This window comes from Amblyomma mixtum, unplaced genomic scaffold (assembly GCF_055824585.1).
Source record: "Amblyomma mixtum isolate Tamu unplaced genomic scaffold, ASM5582458v1 scaffold_24, whole genome shotgun sequence".
Classification (NCBI taxonomy): domain Eukaryota; kingdom Metazoa; phylum Arthropoda; class Arachnida; order Ixodida; family Ixodidae; genus Amblyomma; species Amblyomma mixtum.
This window is the reverse complement of record NW_028317721.1, coordinates 391,396-403,290: the sequence shown is the minus strand read 5'-3', so window position 1 is coordinate 403,290 and position 11,895 is coordinate 391,396. Positions and strand designations below refer to the sequence as shown.

General features: G+C 53.2%; 1 pseudogene; it reads right to left on the bottom strand.

Moving 5' to 3' along the window:
* Nucleotides 1-5,117: 5,117 nt before the first annotated feature.
* Nucleotides 5,118-8,563, bottom strand: LOC149324543 (uncharacterized; annotated as a pseudogene).
* Nucleotides 8,564-11,895: the final 3,332 nt, after the last annotated feature.

Genomic DNA, 11,895 nt, shown 5'->3' with positions numbered 1-11,895 from the left:
GACGCTGGTAAAAACATCGGCACAAATGACGCCGATGTCCAAACGAACTGTAAAGAGCCATACTCATCACTATGACCATCAGTTGAGAAGCTACGACATGATGTCCTCTAGTTTTGTGCGAAGCTTTTTCATTTCCTTACGTGTTTACATTGTTTCCGGCTTCTGGCCGCTGCCAGCGTTTTTTTGTCTGGGCCGCTATAGTTGTTCGCTTTACACCTTGAGCACTGGCACATGGTAATTTGTTTCCGCGGTGTGCGCACGCCTGCTTGACTGCGTGCGTAGACAGGAGTGTGGGAGGCTGCTCATGCCCGGAGTATTCCGAAAGGCTTATAAACTAGTTCTTCCATCCCTGTGCACGAACTGCACCATTAGGTGGAAATGTGAACAAATAATTATTGCTACTCAAAATTTGTCTTTAGAAACAATAAAAAGTCACATTTCATCCAGAAATAATTTTTTTTTGCTGGATGTAAGGTGGGGTTTATTCGGAGAAGCTTCTTAACGGGAGCAGGGCCAACAGCAGTCCGAGGTCAGCTAGTAAAGCCAGGAGCGTGCACCAGACGATGGCCATGCGGCTCGCGCGTATGCCCGGAGTCTTCCTTACAATGATCCCCGGACAGAAGAGGAGCCATCCTGGCTACACAAGGGGCGGACAAGACAGCGGGGGCGTAGTATGTCTTGAGGCCCTGTATATCGACACTCTCATGGATGCGGCGTCTGAGATCCTGTGAATATGTGAGGGGCTCAACAATATAGTTGAGTGGTGTTGCGACCCGGGTAGCATGGCCGGAGACCGGTGATGGCATGAGCAGGATGGAAGACTGGCTTAAGAGGAAGGTAACGAAAACTTTATACACTTATTTACATTACTTACAAAGAGGGTCTGAGAATGACTCTCAGTAGAAGGGAACTTCTTCGTCAACCGGAGTCGACTGGAGCTAGCAGGCTTCTCTCGTCCACACTCACAGCTGAGTTAAATAGGGTTCGGATTCCCCAGAACCCTGGCTGGGGAATAAAGTTCGAAGAGCACTGTCCAATCGGATGAACCGAAGTGGACGCTGGTGTTACCACCCACGGCAGGGGCGGTGCGGGCTCTTCCGCTCTCTCTCGCAGCTCGGTCGATTGGAAGGGGTAGATGCTGACTAATCCGACACGGCTGGAAAAGATTCTCCCGCAGTCTACCAGCAGGTGAATGAACGTGCTTCCCAGCCGGATGTCCAGAACACGAGTCGGAGACACAGCCGTCTTCAATTAACAGCCAGCGTGACTGTGCGTAGCACCCCTCCGTCCTTCGACGACCCGAGGGTATACACTTGGCCTGACTGGCGCCGCCACGTCGCCTCCGCTTCCGCTGTGGTTGCCGCTGACAATGCCTCCTGCGCTTCTCCTGCCTTCGCCGCTGCTGTCGTGGTTACCTCCGCTCAAGGAAGTCCGCTGCACTAATCCACTTAGGCTAGGAGGGGGGGGGGGGGGGCATCACAAGCACTACACTGCACCACCGCCGTCGCGAGGTTGTCGGCTTCGTCGACTGTTCACGGTTCCTGCTTGATCGGTCCCACGTGGCCAGAAGTACGGTCATGACACTGGAGATCTGTGCTTCAAGATGCGACAGGGCCCTTTATATTTAGCGCGCAGTTTTCGGGTGAAGCCTGGAGGTGTCCGCAGCCAGACAAGAGTGTAGGGCGGAATATGGTGGGAAGGTTGATCTTCGTCATGGCGGGTTTTCTGAAGGGACTGGGTAGCTGTCGTGAGCGAAAGGCGATCTAGCGGCAATCTTCGGCGTGCCTGACGCCTTCGGTAACGGTGGTCAGGGTTGTAAAAGAGAACAGTATCAGTGGGATCGGAGAGATGTCGACCAATAAGGAGAAAGAAATGAGAAAATCCTGTTGTAGACTGCGTAGCAGTATTGTACGCGATCGTAATATGCGGACGAATCAGGTCCCATTTCGAGTGGTTCTAACTGACGTACATAGCCAGCATGACCCAGAGAGTGCGGTTAAAGCATTCAGTGAGGCCGTTTGTCTGAGGGCGGTAAGGGGTGCAAGTCCGATGGATGAGGTTTCACTCACAGAGCAGAGCTTTGATGACGTCAGATAGAAAGACGTCGCCTCTCGCTGAGGAGTTTACGAGGGGCACCGTGTCCAAGAATGAACTGACGCAGAATAAAGTATGCCACATCCTGTGCCGTGGCAGCAGTGAGCGCGGCGGTTTCATCATGCCTCGTGAGCTAATCGACGGCAATAGTGACCCATCGTTTGCCAGAAGCAGTATATGGGAGGGGCCCATATAAATCAATGCCAACGTGGTCGAACGGGCGAGCCGGACAAGATAGCGACTGCAACTCGCCAGCAGTACGGTTAATGGGTGTCTTACGGCGTTGGCAGTCGAGGCACGAGCGTACGTACCTCGAAACTAAATGTACATGCCACGCCAGCAGTAGCGAATACGGAGGTGCGTGTAAGTCTTGAAAAGGCCGGAGTTATCGCATTGCAAGTCAGCGCTTAAACATCAGCAGATATAGGACCGGCGGTGGTGAGGAATGACGAGGAGCCATTTTCGAGCATCAGAGTGAGAATTCTGGCGATAAAGCAGGTTATCTCAGATTTCAAAATGTGAAGCTTGACGGCGCAGGGTTCGGGATGGTGTAACCGCCGATGGGTCGTAGAGAAAGTCGAGAAGAGCACAAATCCTGGGTTCCTTGCACTGTTCAGAACGCAGGTCACTGATGGAAGGAGACGGCGTAGTGGCTTCGATTTCACAAATCTTGGCAAGTTCTGTGGGTAGCGGGGAGCGAGACAAGGTGTCGGTGTCCTGATGCTTGCGGCCCCACCGGTAGACAATTCGGATATTATATTGTAACTGTTGTTACACTGAAAGGGAGCTGCAGCGGCTGAACGAGGGCATCGAGAGCTGTACAAGGGAGCGAGGGCATCAGAAAACGGACCTGCACTTCAGCGTCGTCTACTTCTAGCGATTGCGCTCTCTTTCTTCTTCTATCACGTGTCACTGCCCCCTCCTCTGCAGCATCCCCCCGATGCGGTGCTACCGTCAGACAGAAGATAGGGAAGAAAAGCGTTCAAGAGTTAGGATGGATGGATGGAAAAAAACTTTATTCTTAATAAATTTAAACTGTTCTTGACCCCTACGGGTCACTGGGCGCCGTGGTCGATCCTTGGTCCAGGATGCCGCACTTGACTGCTGCCATCGTGGCTCGGCGCACAAGAAATTGTTGCGCTTCCTCGTCCTCGCTAGCCAGCAAGTGCTCCCACTGCATCACACTCGGATTGTTTATTCTTGGCTCTAATTCTGCTTTAAGCCAGGTCTATGTGACATGCTCTAGTGTAGGTTTACCCTGACACCACAGACATTCGTCTGCATATTGTGTAGAGAAAATCTTGTGTAGATTGTGCAGGTGTGGGTAGGTACCGGTCTGTAGTCTGCGCCACTGTATAGCCTCCTCATTGGTGAGCCTTTTGTGTGGGGCAGGGTAGCGTTTCCGCTGACCCCTGTAATGATCGAGTATATCTGAGTACGTGGCGATAACTGCGTCAAAGGTGCCTGTGGTGCAAAGTGTTGAGTCTGCTCGATTGACGTACCCTCGAGCTAACTCGTCTGCTGCCACGTTGCCCCTCATGTCCGGGAACCCACACTATACTATGTTTAGTGTTTTTGTGTCTTCTCGTCATGTCTAGAATATGATTGGTGATGCTGTCTATCCTGCCTCTTGTGTAGTTTCTATATGCTTGTTTGGAGTCCGTCACTACAGTGAGGTTGTGTCCTGTTGCGTTGCCGTGCGATACTGCCAGAGCAATGGCCGCTTCTTCAGCTGCTTCTATGTTTGGGTCGTTTATTGTTGCGCTGGTTATTTCTTACCCTCCTTGGTCTGTTACAACGACGATCGTTTTGCGTTGGTATCGGTACTTTGCTGCGTCCGTGTAGACTACGTTGGGATTGTCGCTCAGTTCCCTGGTGAGTGCTTGGACTCTGCCTTGTCGTCAAGAGTTACACCACGAATCTGACATCACGGAATAGACTACATGAAGCCTGAAACTCAGTCGGGGGGTCGCTCGTAGTTTGTCTTCATTCGCAGCACATGCACAACGTCGCTGCGCTTACTGTTGTGCGATGAACGAGCTGGCGAGGCTGGTGCAACTTCGTACGTTACGTTGCTGAGGCGGCGGACAGCAAGGTAATAAACGATGTAGCGGTGCAGCAACTTTTCGGACAGCCAGCGGCGACGAAAGGGCGTCCAGATCCACACATAGTCGCCTGGATTGTAGGTAATGCTGCGGCGTCCAAGGTTGTAGCGGTAAGCATCGATCTGCTGCTGAGGGTGAATGCGGTGTCTTGAAACTTGCCGCGCTTCTTCCGCGCGCTGAACAAAAGTGGCGTCGACGACAAGTTCACTCTCACTGTCAGGGGGGTCCACGGGTAGCATAGCCTCCAAGGGGGGTGGTAACCTCTCAACCGCGTCGTTTCTTGCTGCGCGGTATTATGCGCGATTGTTGCGTATGGACGAATTTGACCCCATGTTCTGTGCTTGATGTCAACATACATGAAAAGCATGTCGGTCATGATCCTGTTGAGGCATTCCACCGAGCCATTTGTCTGCGGGTGGTACGCCGTTGTACGTCTATGGCTGGTGTGCGTGAGCTTGAGCACAGAGTGAGTGAAGCGGGCCGTAAATGCAGCTCCACGGTCAGTAATGATAGCTGCAGGAGCGCCATGCCACGGTATGATGTTATGGGCAAAGAATTCGGGGACTTCAGCAGCAGTACCGTTTGTAAGCGACGTGGTCTCAGCGTACCGTGTCAAATAATCGGTCGCGACCACAATCCACCGTTTTCCTGTGAACGACATCGGAAAAGGGCCGAGGAGGTCTATGCCAAGTTGCTGAAAAGGGGTCTTTGAGGGTGCTATGGGCTGGAGAAAGCCGGCTGGTTTCAGAGGAAGAGATTTGCGCCGTTGGCAATCGCGGCATGTTTTTACGTATTTACGCACTGATAGTAGTGAACTGGGCCAGTAATACTTAAGCCGAATCTTTGCCAGTGTGCTCCTGACTCCCAAGTTCACAGCGGATGGTTCATCATGACAACGCTCAAGATTTCGGAGCGTAACTAGGATGGAACAACAAGCAGCAACATCTCCTTGTTGCTGTCATAGTAGCGCTTGTATAGGACTCCACGCCGCAGAATGAAGGACTGTAGTCCACGGCGGAACACACGAGGTGCACTAGCATTAAAACCCTTCAGGTACTTAATGAGTGGCGCCAACTCAGAGTCACTCCGTTGAAGCTGCGAAATATGGGAGACGCTAATGGCACAAAGAAGGGGGTAATCTTCGGTGATGTCCTGCGTAGCCGGCTCCACGGGCGCTCGTGATAAACAGTCCGCGTCCTGGTGCTGCGGACCCGATTTATAGACGACCGTCACATCGTACTCCTGCAAACGGAGGCTCCATCTGGACAACTGGCCAAAAGGGGCTTTAATGCTGGCTAGCCAGCATAGAGAGTAATGATCGCTGACAACACGAAACGGTCGTCCGTAGATGTATGGTCGAAACATACGCAGAGCCCAGATGACGGCAAGACACTCTTTTTCTGTAGTCGTATAGTTCCGTTCCGATCGAGAAAGAGTGCGGCTCGCGTAGGTGATTACTCGTTCTGCACCGTCCTGCCACTGTATGAGGATCGCTCCGATGCCGACAGTGCTGGCGTCAGTGTGGACATCAGTCTCTGCATTCTCGTCAAAATGAGCTAGTATTGGTGGACTTTGAAGGCGGCAGCGGAGTTCCTCGAAGACTTCGTCTTGGGCACATCCCCATACGAAGGGTGCGTCATCTCGAGTCAAGGCTGTCAATGGCTCAGTTAGGCGAGAAAAATCTTTAACATAGCGACGGTGATAGGAGAAGAGGCCCAAAAAACGTCAGAGTGCCTTCTTGTCGGGTGGGCGTGGGAAACTGGAGACGGCGGAAGTCTTGTCGGGGTCTGGGAGAACACCTTGTGCGCTAACAACATGACCTAAGAAACGGAGCTCCTCGAAGGCGAAATGACATTTCTCTGGCTTGATAGTTAGCTGTGCAGACTGCAGAGCTTGAATGACAACGCGCAATCGCTGCAAGTCTTGTTCGAAGCTAGACGAAAAGATGACCACGTCGTCCAGGTACACAAGGCACGACTGCCACTTCAGACGAACCAAAACAGTGGCCATCATGCGTTGAAACGTGGCCGAAAGTTGAAACGGGAGCACCTTAAATTCGTACAGACCGTCGGGTGTTACAAAAGCCACTTTCTCACGGTCTCCCTCGTCCACCTCGATCTGCCAAAATCCGCTTTTCGGATCTAAGGAAAAGAAAAACATGGCATCTCGGAGTCGGTCAAGCGCATCATCGATCGTAGGGAGTGGGCATACGTCCTTTTTAGTAACATTATTCAGTTTCCTGTAATCAACGCAGAATAGCAACGTGTTGTCTTTGTTTTTCACCAGAACCACCGGCGACGCCTACGGACTTCTTGACGGCTGTATAACAACGTCTGCAAGCATTTCATCGACTTGCGTTCTAATAGCCTCCCGCTCTTTAGGCTAAACACGGCATGGACGCTGACAAACTGGTGGCGTGGCCGAATCGTTGATGATGCGATGCTTGGCTACCACCGTACGTCCGACCTTCGAGCTCACCGCGAAGCAATCTTTAAAATCAAGTAGCAGCAACGACAGAAGGTTCTTGTGATGAGGTCAACACCGGATTGATTTTTACCTTCTGAAGGGCGTTACGTGGTGCGGCATCGTTATTAAGTCATCTCTACGGGACACAGATTCGGCAACCCATCCACGTCGCGGAGGAAGGCGAAGACCGCTCCCTTGGCGAGGTGTTGAATTTCATTGCTGAAATTCGTCAGAAAAACTGTCGCACAGGCGTCATTCAGTTCTAGAAGACCGCGCGCCATAGCCACTCCCTTCTCGAGCAACAGAGAAGGGTGACTGTCCGCAATACGTTCGTAGTCGTGAAACGAGTCGTTCCTCACTAACACCAGCACACTGGACCATGGTGGCAGCACTACGTCGTCTTCGACAATACGCAGAGCGTTCACTCCTGGGTCTTCTGTGTCACTGTGCGCCACGGCTTGCTTCATCAAAAATGTGACTAGCGCCTCGTGTAGGTTGATCACAGCATCGTTTGCGTGTAGAAAGCCGAGGTCCAGGATCAAATCTATCGAACACTCGCGCAAGACGACGAATTCACCGACGCAGACGAAACTGCGGATGCCGACTCGGGCTGTGCACCTTACGGCCGAGCTAATGAGGTGACCTCCAGCTGGGCGAATGCTAGGACCCAACCATGGCGTCAAAACTTTGCCCAATTCCTGGGCGAGGGCGTGGTTCATCACTGAATAGTCCGCGCTAGTATCAAGTAAAGCGATCGCGTCAGTTCCGTATATTGTCACGCACAAATCAAAAGTACGCGTCGGATGCTGTCGCTACCTTGCCCCTGTGAGAAATCGGCGTATCGGTATATCAGGGACGGATGATCTTCAGTTTTCCCGACAGCAGTGGCCTTGCCTCCAGAGGTCGCTGGTGTTAGTTTTTCCGACGCGTACTCGGCAAGCGACGGCCAGCAGAGCTACTCTGGCGGCAGGGGCTGGAAGCCCGATAGCGTAGAGGTGAAGGCGAACGGGACTCGCGCCTTCCGGAGTAGACACGGCTCTGGCGCGCTTAGAGAAGCTGCGCAATCTCATGCGCTCGTTCGCCGTTCTAACGGGAAGGTGTGTCGGGATGGAAACCGCGAAGGTCCACCTGGCGGTACGGGCATGCTCGGTAGAGATGACCGGGCTTCGCACTGTGGTAACAGAGAGGCCTGCGGTCCGGTGTACGCCACAAATCCGACTTCCGAGGGCGTGGCCCAGCTGTAGCAGGTGCGGTTGCGGAATATGCGTCGATGTTACTCACGGGAGTCGTCGGGGTAATACCGTAGTCAGGCACGTTTGTGTGACAGGTAGCGATGTTGCTCACGCCAGGCGTAGGGGAAATGGGACCGTAGCTAGTCGTGCGACCCACAACGGATGCGTACGTGGGTCTGAATTGAATCGGGGTGGCGCTTCGGGGACACGAGGTGCCTGCGCAACCTGTCGCACCTCATCACTGAGGACTTCGGTCAGCGCTGCCAGCGGTGCAGGCGCAACCTGGGGCAGATGGATTCGTTGAAGTTCCTCCCGGACAACTGAGTGAATTAGTTCGCGCAAGGTGTCGGCACTGCCGCTGAAACAAGACGAAAGCCTTCGGGCACCATGCTGTTCATGTCCTGATTGTACTGGCGGGCCCGTTGTTGCAGCGTCATCTCCATCGTGGTCGCCTCGGTAAGAAATTCCGCCACCGTATGGGGCGGGCTGCGCACGAGGCCCGCGAACGGCTCCTGCTTAACCCCACGCATGCAAGAGGTGGCGCAGCTTCTTCTCCTCTGTCATGTTGGGGTCGGCGCGCTTGAAAACACGGGCCATGTCTTCGGTGTACATGCGCACACTTTCGTTTGTGCGCTGACTTCGGGAGTGCAGCGCAGCTTGAGCCTTCTCCCGGTGGTCAGCGTTGGGTAACGTGGCCAGGAGACTCCCGCAAATCGTCTCCCAGGTGAGAAGGGTAGCCTCGTGGTTTTCAAACCACGTCCCGGCAGACTCTTCCAAGGCAAAGTAGCCGGTATTGTGCTTGCGCTCGTCGCGCCAGCCTTTGTCTCGAGCCTGTGTCGAAGGTCTCCAGCCAATCCTCAGCGTCTTCGAACACGTCACCGTGAAAAGATGGCGGTGTTCACGGTGGGTGGCAAAGGATCGCCGCCCCAGGGCCCTGGTGTCAATTACCATGGGAGTGGGACTCGACGGTCGAGGCTGGATAGGCGCCGGGGGCCTGGTGTCAGCGGCCATTTCAGTTGGACTCAGCTGCCGAGGCTGCATCGTCCTTGTTGGCGAGAGGAGGGGCATAAATTCAGGCGACTCTCCGCGGAGGCGGCGGCTTGGGCGCTGATGAGCCGGTATGAGGTCCGTTTTTATATCGTAGGCGTACGCAGGTCTGGAAGCATACCCAGCACTGCTGCACCAGATGTGTAACAGTTGTGACACTGAAAAGGAAGAGCAGCGGCTGAACGTGGGCACCGGGAGCTGAACAAGGGAACGAAGGCACCACAAAACGGACCTCTACTTCAGCATCGTCTACTTCTACCGATTACCCTTAAGGATCAGCGGACTGGCAAATGGTAGAGTTAATTGGAGAGACATGGGAGAGGCCTTTGCCCTGCAGTCGGTTTATTCAGGCTGATGATGATGATGACTTATACCGATTTCGCTCTCTTTCTTCTTCCACCTCTAATCCACGTGTAAATATTCTCGAAGACGCAGCGCCCACCACGCCAGACAGCCAGAAGTATCTGTCAGTGACAAAAGCCAACAAAGGGCGTGATGATTCGTAAAGACGTCGAAAGGACGGCCGTACACGTAGGAGCGAAACTTGCCTGAGGCCCACACAATAGCAAGCCACTCTTTTTAAGTCACAGAGTAGTGAGACTCAGCCTTGGTAAGTGTACGGCTGGCATAGGCAACAACCTATTCATTGAATCCATATTTGCGCTGGGCGAGCACTGCACCGAGACCAATACCACTGGTATCCGTGTGGACTTCAGTGGGGGCCGCCGGATAGAAATGGCGCAAGATGGGTGGTGCCGTGAGGAGACGACGCAAGGTATTGTAGGCGTCATTGCATGCAGATGCCCAAGCCGAAAAGTCGACAATGGGGCCGAGCAGCTGAGTCCAAGGGGCAGCAATTGAGGTAAAGTTGAGAATGAAACGCCTAAAATCAGAGCATAGCCCTAGGACGCTGCGAAATTTCTTATTGGTGGAATGTTTGGGAAACTCAATCACAGCACGAAGTTTCGCGGGGCCAGGGCGTACACCGTCTATCTACACAGCGTGACTTAAATTGTCAGGTCACGGGGGCAACGGTGCATTTTTTTAAGTTCATCGGCAGGCCTGCGTTTGTGAGGCGTGTCAATACGTGCTTCAGGTGACACAGATTCGTTTTAAAGTCGGTCGAAAAGTTAACTATATTGCCCAGGTATCACAAGAATGTCTTCCTCTTGAGACCACGCAAAATGATATTCATCATTCGCTCGAAAGTAGCAGGAGTGTTAAAGGCTGAAAGCGTCATATGACGGTAAAAGGCATGACGGAAAGGCATGACGGTGCCATTGGGACCTGCCAATAACCGGACCGCAAATCAGGGGAAGAAAAGAGCTCGGTGCCTTGTAGAAAGACCGGAGCGTCCTCACTACGAGGCAGAGGGTAGATGTCCTTGCGTGTGTGTTATATTATTGCGGCGGTAATCGACGCAAAATCGAACGGAGCCATTCCTCTTCTTGACGAGGACAATTGGGGAGGCCCATGGGCAGTTATAAGGCTGAATAGCGTGGCTCTGAAGCATGGCGTTTACCTGTTCTTTAATAACTCGTGGTTCAGTCGTGGAAACACGATATGGTCGCTATCGCAGAGGGGCATGGGCACCGGTGTCAATGCAGTGCTCGACAGCCGACGTGCGCCCCAAAACACGTTGGTGGCAATCGAAGTAGGAGTGAAAATTCTCAAGAAGCGCAAGAAGATGGATTCGCTGTGTTGGAGGATGAGTGGCGTCGATAGATCGGTCGAAAACGGGGCGGGCACAGGAATAGGTGAGCTGAGGACGTCCATGGCGTTAGGCGGTGATTCTGCGGCAGTGTAGGGTTGGTTTAAAACAGGACCAAAGAGCTCATTCCCCGACGTATTTCCTGAGGCGCAGAGCGAAGGGGCTTGAAAGCGGATTGACGACAGAGTGCGGTGAGGCCGGTGGATATAGTGAGCAGGGAATAAGGCAGCAGCACACAATGGCGTCGCAGAAAAGTAGGAGACGGCGTGAAGATGACACTGGCATCGCGAACACATTCACAGGAGAGAGGCACAATCACGGAAGAGCACGCAGGAATATCGATACTGTCGGCGAGAAATGCTTTGGCAGAATCAGGGGACCACCAATTTCAGTCTCTGGCACGGGATTCGGCAGCATAGAGAGCGCTACTTGAGCCCGAGCACAGTCAATGACTGCGTCGTAGAGCGATAGGAAGTCCCAGCCCAAGATGATCGAATCCGAACATTACGACAGAACAAAGAACTCGACCAAATATAAAATGTCTCCTACGACTAGTCGAGCAGTACGCGCTGCTAACGGCTGGATGAACCAGGGCACATACATTTCGTAACGACAGGCCATAAAGGGGCGTCTTCACTTTCCTCAAAGAATGGCAAAGGGCTTCATCCATGACAGAAACTGCAGCACCGGTGTCGACAAGCGTCATCACAGATACGCCCTCTAAAAAGATTTCAATTAAATTAGCGGCAGAAAAAGGAGGCCTTTCAAATTTCGACGACTGCACAGTGCTCGCCTCACGAACTGCGGCACCTAGTTTTCCTCTTGAGTGGTCGAGGGATGCTGTCGCATTGAAGAGATGGAGCGCCGACACGGAGAAGATGAAAGGCGTCCAGTGAATACGGTGCGGTTAGGAGACAGAGAACGGCTCAGGGGCGGCTCAGCAGGAGGTGAGTACTGACGCTGCGGCCAGTAACCGGAAACTTCAGAAGGTGGTCGTGAGACGTTCATGCGTGGACGGCAAAGCTGCGGCACATGACCTGGAAAGCCGCAGAAGTAGCAGATAGGGCGGTTGTCAGGCGTGCGCCAGGAGTTTCCCAGTTGAGCAGGCTGTCGAATATTATGACGCGTGCCCCAGGAGTTTCACAGACCAGCAGGCGGTGGAATAAAAGCAGCGGGCTCTTGAACGGGACCAAAAGGCGTAGCCTTTCATATTATCCGGAAAGATAAAGGGTGCGTGAGT